The sequence below is a fragment of the Watersipora subatra genome, chromosome 3, assembly GCF_963576615.1.
Source record: "Watersipora subatra chromosome 3, tzWatSuba1.1, whole genome shotgun sequence".
NCBI lineage: Eukaryota > Metazoa > Bryozoa > Gymnolaemata > Cheilostomatida > Watersiporidae > Watersipora > Watersipora subatra.
This window is the reverse complement of record NC_088710.1, coordinates 24,956,261-24,965,260: the sequence shown is the minus strand read 5'-3', so window position 1 is coordinate 24,965,260 and position 9,000 is coordinate 24,956,261.

The window sequence follows — 9,000 nt, the reverse complement described above, 5'->3', positions numbered from 1 at the left end:
TTATCTGTAGTAATTGGAGTGATTGAGACATTAATCAGCTAGCTTTTCTCATATCTCTCTGAGGGCAGTGCTCAACAGTTTTTCAAACAACTTAGAAAACAGTGCTGCTAAGAGCTAGATTTCTTATGAATACTGATGAATCTAAAATCAGTTAAAATAGTAGGATTTGCAGAAAGCACTTCTCCATAAGTTGTCACAATTATCTTCTCTTTCCTTAGTTTACAAACAAGAGCCCTCTTTATGTAATGGTCCATATCAGTGACTATACTCATATAGGTATACTTTATAGGAATATTTATGTCAAATTTTAAGGAAGACTCCTCAGTAGAAGGACTCGTTAAAGTCAAATTCCTCAAGCTAAGGCCTTGGCTCACCTACTACCAGCCACTCGGTTGTGAAGACAGTTTTTAGAATGATACTAAAAATATTAATAAAAGCCATGTCTGTCCATCTGTCTAAAGCTAAATATAGAGGTTAGGAAAAACATTGCACGGAGAATTGAACTCAAAATATTTGGCGGAGCAGCTGTGCACCCTAACAATGGCTCAGCTTAACCACCTTGCAGCTATGTGTAATAATTTTGCAAATTCAGCGTGCCAGACTGACAGGGTAGGCTACTAGTTTTCTGGTAATAACAGCCCTGGACCTCCTTGGTTCCAAGCCATGGTTGGAGGTTTGGGATAAACATTGCATAATAGGGAAGTCAAACCTACAACATGCAAACTGATTCCCAAGAATGCCGCTACCAGCGTCGACCATTCAGCTTCAATTGGTTTAAATTGTTTGCCTAGGCATACTCACTATACTTTATTGACACATCTGTTAGTGTAGGCTGTACTGGTATATATAAACAGTTTGGAAAAACTTGTTTGTTGATAATCTACTCATGACACACTTACATCTGCATAACATTACCATGGTTGACAGTTAGTTTTGAAGATAGCTTGCACATTACTTTCATAACAATATCGTTTACCAAAGATAAAGGGCAGATGTGCTTTGCTATTCTCAAGCAATTATCTGTGTCGCTTAAAAAATGATACTACTGAATAAATGGGCTGTTTGCTTAGTTTGTGTGACAAGCATGCAAAATTTAATAAAATTTTCTGTAATAGGTTAAGACTGAAAAGTTGCAACGCAAACATTATTTTTGAAAAATAAATTCCTGCTGTGATAATTTGCTGAGATATAGTTTTTAGAATTTGGCCCATTCATGAAACATTACTGCCAGAGACAGTTAAAAGAAAAACACAAGGATAATGAGAGCTTAGAAGATTAGGTCGTCACACTGACCAAGAACACTCCTAGCAATCTTGTACTATGGCTAGAAAATCAGCAAAGAGCAACAAAAATTTGTAAAAACTATTTAAAAGAACACTACCACTGATTAGTTTACACTCTCATCCATCTACAAATAGAACTGGTTGGAATTTGTATTGGGTGATGAAAAGGCTAATGAAAAGGCTGAGCTAATGAACTGCCTATACAAGCATCTAGGCATCTTGTTTGCAGCTTTTGCATATATGCAGGATGAGAAAACTTGTGCTCAGAGGCCACTTATGATGGATAGTCAAAGCTGCCATGATTTTTCGCAAGCTTTTTAAAAACGTGTGGTTCTCCTTGCTGTCTATTTCACGTTAATATAACTCTCGCTGTGCTTCCCGAAATGTCAGCAATTCTTATATGGTTTAAACAGTAATTAAGATGCTTGTGACATTTTAGTCTCAATTTTTATACATAGTTCATTTGCTTTAATATCTTTAAGGCAATTTTACCTGTCAAGTATTTGAAGAGTTAATCAAAAAGTATTGAAGTTTTTTTATCATATGGAATTTTGCTGGTGGTTTTCGGAGTTCGGACAAGCAGGATATTTTAAGATTAAAATTTGCGAAACTCAATTCCAGTTACAATGCTCACAAGAAAAGAAATGTGCCCAGACCTCAAAAATTACATCAATAGTCATGCTTGTTGTTTATCAAAATACACATACTGTCTCATTATCAATGATTCCTCATGTGTTCATACAGTAGTTAATGGAAAACAATGGGATTAATTCTAATCAACCTATCCTTAGAAAAATTTGAAACAGCTATAGCAATGTGTCTAAGTATAGGCCTATATTTTAATTTTCATTTAAACAACCATAAGCAAACGCAAAATAAGATGTATGTCAATAAAGATGCATAACACTGCAACTTGGCTGCAATAGCCGATGGCATCACGGGAGGAAAAAACAGGAAGTGCAACGATTGACATAATTTTTGGAGAAATCTTTTTCTTCTGAGCCTTATAATTGCACTTAAATGTTAACAATTTTAATTTTGAAACATCCCAGCAACCAAATCACATAAAACCACATGCAGAAATTCAACAAATTGAAAAATGCCAATAGTTTTTTAAAACACTTTTTAAAATTTTATGTAATGGACCCTTTCAAAATATTTGTTTCAAAAAGTTTATGGAAATTATTTGCCAAATAATGACATCAAGATTAGTTATGCGTTATACTCAATAAATAGTAGGTAAAAGTTGCAACAATTTACATGTAGATGATATCAACATTTTAATATTTTCATGAAAAACGCTTTGATAACTTTAATTAGCTCGTGTCATACATTAAACTCTGCTACAGAAAGCTAAATCTGACAAAAAGTGATTATTTTTAACGTCTGTGAATTTTTTTGGTGGACTGCATCACAACTGTTGTGTCATACATGAGAGCACATCACATATTACCCAACATATATAAAAAAGAGTCGTTGTTAGCTCATTTGTTTTTTAGGATATGATGCTACCTCGCAACGCTTGTAGGCTTATACTGTTTTCTGTTGGTAGGATTTTTACTGTTAAAAATGTGGTTGTGTCAAATTTGAGTTGATCCTAAAAGAAAGCATTTTTTTCTCTATCAGTTGATATGTTGTATGTTGTGTTAGGCAATCTCATTGCCAAGATATTTGAAGATTAAAATCGGAAAAATATGGTCGCCGTAAAAACGCTCAGGCCAAAAAAACATGCCCAGACTTGCCCAAAATGATGTCACAAGTGGATTTATCTGTCAATATATCTCGTATTCACATCGGCTATTTGCGATAAAAGTCTAGTCCTACGCGGCTCTATCGGCATATACTTTATTTTGTATTTGCTCATGTTGGTTAGAATAAAATATTAAACCCTACTACAGATACATTATTATGAATGTTTCAAAGGCCTCAAATAACAAAAATTAAAAATTAGTCTTGCTCACTTTTTCTAAATGCTGTGTAAACATTTGAGTACCGACTACCAATTCTACCGGTCTACGGTAATTCTGTCAAGTTAACTGTATAATAAGGTCTTTGTATCAGCACACTTCCGCCGCTACCCACACTAACGATATACAGCCCGTGTCGTATAGGGACATGTCCCTATACGACACTGTATACAGCCTCCCGAAAGCCCCGCCCACATTATGTCCGTCGCCTATCCTTGGTGCGGGGCCGTGTATCATTGCCAACACTGAAAACTAGTTTCTTACTACCTTTGAAAATAATATACATAGGGATAGAGTTTTAAGGATGAGAAGTCTGCTGCAAACTGGATTTGAACTCACATTCTCCAGCTCTGCGGACATCCATATACCGTATCCAATTCAATACAATATTCTGTAAATCATGTTTTGCATTATCGTCAACAATATAATGCTATTGTATAGTTTTTACAAGCAAAATATTTTCATCCCGGCATAAAGCTTTTATTAAAAATATTCATCAATTCGTGGCCACTCACATAGTTTTAGCTGTTACAATAAGACAAATTCATCTACTGCAAGAAACTTAAACAAAACATGGTTTATACAGCACACATTCAAGTCTCTCTTTTCCCTTTATGGCAGTTTCTATACTGACAAAGCTGCTTCGGATGGTGGGACGACATAAACATCCTGTAATCAGTAACACAAAGGCAATAAAAATATGTCATTCATAAATATGTCATTCTAAAGCGTATCTACTGAAAGCTTTCAAATTGGGAGTTTGATAGACTGCGAGTGTAATTTTAAAAACGAATAAACGTTTAACAAAGGCACAAGTATGCCAAGCCAACGATTCGGAGCTTCGGTTCTGGAAATTAAAGATTTGCATTGATCAATCGATTTTCTTCACTTTCTACAAGTGAAAAGTGAACATCTAAAGTCAAATCATGAATCTAATTTACTACATAAAACTGCCACAGAAAATTTGAAGCAAATGTAGCTAGGAGAACCGATAAAAAAACATAAAAAGATAATTAGTGATAGCAAAAATGTATAATTTTATTAATTAGTACATGTATTATTGAGTACTAAAATATTACCTTTAGTATATTCATCAATCTAAGCCATTGTATTGCTAGATGCTAAAGATTAGAAAGAAGCCATCAAAAATTCACTGTACATACGTATCTCGCACGCGCAGGAAATTACATTTCAGCCTCAAACAGGGAAATATAGTCTGAATGTAAACTCAACAGGAAACTTTATAGGAGAATCATAGTAAAAGATAAATTTATCTCCATTTTCCAATCTTCCTCCGTAGAACTTTTACTACCTGATGCCAAGAAAACTCACAGTCACCTTCGCAGCAATTTTTACAATCATGTTGTTCGCCAATAAAACGTGTCGATCGAGTAATTCATTAAAGTAACGATGTTAATTAATTTAGTAAATATCGATGTCCATGCGATTTAATAATATAGTAATATTCCTAAATTTGAGATCACAGCCAACGCGTCTTACGACTGACAACATTTGTTACGGCCTATATAAAAATTCTACGCTGATGATTGACTAAGGAAGCTACCTCATATTTATCGCTCGTGGTTTCTTTTCAGATATATTGCTTGTGACGTCACGAAAGAAGCACCCGCTGGAACGTGAGCTTTTTAAAAGCGGGCCCCACTTAAATGCATATAGGCCTATCTCTGAACAGGGTTGGTCTTCAAAGACAAAAATGGCATCAAATTGTAGCTGATGTTTCAGCCTTTTATGGGTCTTAATTTAATTAAATCAAATTTTTTGACGCAACCACATCTTTAAAGCCTTTGTAAGATATATAATTGGGGTCTGAAAAGTGAAAACATGACAAGCTACATCAAATTTACATACTTGAGCAGTAGCAACTGCTTTGCTTCAAGGAAAGCTTTTAGAAGTTAATTTCTTTTCAGCCTTTGAAGTTTTTCGTGACTCTGAGTTAGGAAAGAAAATTTTAGTTTACCAACGCAAGTGTGTTACTATGCTACATTGTTTTCATGATTGTTTATAAAAATAAAAAATCTCAGTGAGCCGCAGCACTACTAATGTAAGCATTGTTTATAAACTAGCTGAATGCATTTACTTGCCTAGGCATTCTCATTGCGCAAAACTAAAGATTACATTATCTCAAGGAGTATGAACATTGTTCAGAATTTTCTAACAACAGACTTTAAACCTACAGTGAAATGTTGATCACTTGCAACATTTTATTAATTTGCAGTTTTAATAATGTCTATTGAAACAATGCAACTTTTTGTGGTGTATACTTGTACTTTTAGATATAACACTAGACCCATTCAAACCAAGCTCTTGCTGATTAAACTCCGCTAAACAATTGTAATGCAATCAGACTGCTGATTTGTGTGAATGGTTCAGAGTTGTGATGCGTTAAATCTGTACAAACAGTAAACAGTAATTTTTCACCGCATTACAACTTTACAAGGCAAAATGGACATTTTCTGTTACTTAAACCGTGCTCCTACTGTAATTTTCCTACTTTCATCCACTGCCTATTTACTTTCATGACTCATTACCTAAAACCCAGCAATTCATACATAGTACTAATGCACATTCTTAAAAACTTGAAACTGCATGCGTACTGCAATTGTGAATTAGTATGAAAATGATACTGTGAACCAGCTGACACTACTGACTTTCTAAGCATCTGTACTGCTTTGTACAAGATCGTCCAATACTATTGTTAGCACTACTGAACTTGTCTAGTAAGTCCCATATCATATTCCAGATTCCAATCATATAAGCTACAATATGCTAGTGGTGATCAACTTGTTTGCCTAATTACATTCAAATTTTAATACCATCCACATCTTGCAATGGTGTTGCAATTTTCAACACTATACTTGATTTTGGAATGATATTTCATGAAAATGTACTGTGCATGTATGTACAATCAACCGTAATGCAGAGGTTTTTATTGCTTGTAACACTACGAAATGTACCTTAGCAACACTTCCACTGTATCTAGCATTGCACACTGTGCAGAAGGTAATACTGTCACTGAATCAATACTCATTAGTATGCATTATAAAATACTTGTACAGCATGTATAGTGCATACTACCCATAGTAAAAGTTTGTAATGCAATTATCCTGACAGCATCATGGCTGTGACACACTTACTAGTGCTACTGCACGGCTAATGCAAATATATAGATGTCTAGACTGGCAATTGTTGAAATTGCTATGAGTTTTATATCCAAGCACAAGTGAGGGCAGTGCTCATTAATGAGTAGTTATGTTTTCTCATAATGGTGACAACCCTGACCATGGTTTTATCTCAACTGTTAATCCGCTTAATCTGCAAGAATAACGTAATCCCCTACCAAAGCTAAGTGATTAGAATAACATAAAAATGTTTTGTGACCTTGTCTTTAAACCTTGCAGTTACATGATATTGACATGTTGGTATGAAGTTTATTTTACTGGCTAATGGAATAATTGGTAAAAGCAAGTGATGTTGTGTGGAAATAAAAGAAAAGAGCAATTATAATGACTCAAAAACTTAACAACTTTTAATAGCAAACCTTTTGTGAGATCAGGATATTTTGTGGCATCAAAGTTGCGGCATAGTATGCAGGATAGTCTGTTGACGTGCTTTAGACAACAGAGATTAAAAAAACCCGAGGTACATCGAGCCCAATTCTATACCTATCAAACATCATCAATCTGAAACAAAACTTGTGTAGTGTTTCTAGCTTTTCCATAGCTCTATCTAATAAATATGAAAAAAAATTAAATGAAACAGCAAGCAGTTGCAGTGAATAACTTTGTTATATATGCATAGGACATGATATGTTCTCATGATTGGCCTATGATTTACAGACTAGCTAGATAAAAGGGGTAGCGAGAGGGATTTTCTGTGTTATGAGTCATTGGTTTAACATTACATAACCAGGCTTCATAATTGGTAGCTAAATGAAAGCAGTGGATGTCATTTGGAAATGACCTAGATACTGACATTTCAGTAGATGCTGTAATGCTGAGATAGCATTTTACCAAATCTTTTACCTTGTATCAATGGTAGTGACAATTTGCCACTACACTGTGTCATCATAGCGCAGTAGCAAGTGATATTTCAGTGCAATCAAACTTTTAATATGAGTAGGCTTTTACTTTATAGGCTTTAACATATATGTAATAAATTTAAATACTTATATTATTTTTAGCCATTTCTTAAACATATTTCTAGCAAACATCAGCCCCAGACTTCTTTGTTTTCAAGGTGTAATAGATAATTACTTCAACAGATGTGTCCTGACTATATAACAGGTACATTTTTATTAAATACTAATAATCTTTCCAGTCTTTGGTTGTTGGGATGAATAAGATGGAGAGCTGCTGCTGCTTCTGCTGCGATTGGTGTGGCTGAGACTAGGACTATTTTAGGCACAGAGATGTGCACTAATTCTGTTTAGTTTTACGCATTCTCGGCTCATCTTGGTCTACTGTCTCCTCTAGACCTGGTCAGTAAAGCGGCAGTTGTTGTCCTGAGCAATATGGCTTAACAAGCTTACCCTATTGGTGATAAAGCTTTTAAGTTTATAAAGTTTTTTTTTTAAGTTTCAAAGTCTACAATATTTTCAATTTTATTCTACCAATACGAGCCACAGAAGGCAACAAGGCAATTTTTTCTCAATTATTTTGTGTATTTCATTTTTAGCAAACTGTTGAACTTTTACACACATTAATATTTGTTACATTCACTGCCTATTTCTGATTTCATGTTTATTTTACAATTTATGGCTAATTCTATTCACTTGAGCTGCCTCTAAAACATTTGCACCAATATGTATATTTTAATCTGTTAGAAGTATTTGCAACTGTTTTATATTGATTTACATGTCATGTAGTTCACAATGCAGACTTCACCTTGAGCCAGTTGGGTTAAATAGAGTCACATGAACCACAACTTCTCATCATTAAATCTAGCTCTCCATTATGGCTTGTTGCCCTAGATAGGGCATGTTGCTGCAATCACGTAATTAACTTCAAATTGACTGATTTGAAAAAAAAATTCATTGCCGCTTAATGTTAGTGTTTTTTAAACTTCTCTCATTGACAAGCAGTTAGTCATGATGCATTTCGCTTGCCAATAGCTTGTGAAATGTGTGCTGTTTTTTAAGCATTGCAAAAAGCCCTAAGATCTTCAAATAAATCCCATAGGCATACCAGATAGCAGAGATTAATAAAAGGAGTTGGCAAGGCATTAAAATCACTTGTATGGTTCAAACTTGTATGTCCTAGAACATGTTATACAATACAAAAATACTGTTTTTTAAAAATTGTGCTCAAATTTATGCACGCTTTCATCATTGCCTTTTAAACCAATAATTTGGCAAGTCTCTCCCAGCTATTGTTTTAAACATATATGTATATTGTCTATACATATTAGTGTACGTGCTGTAGCGTAGCGTATAAATTAAAACCATCAAAAATGTACAAGCCTGATAGTAAACTCTCTCTGTTATATTGAAATCATCAAAGAGTTACAATACTTTTTCTGCATAGGCTAAGGTAAGGCCTGCTTCAAACCTGCAGACAGCTGTGTAAACCCTGAGTCTTCATTTATCCAACAGCCAAAAATTAAACAAATTACGTAGCTGCGTATGGGCATACACCTAATTTAATTGTGCTGATAACCACATTTCTTTCTGTAGGATTTACTATCGCTTGCGTGAACTCGGAGTGCACTCGGGATCGAATCTAAGCTTCAAA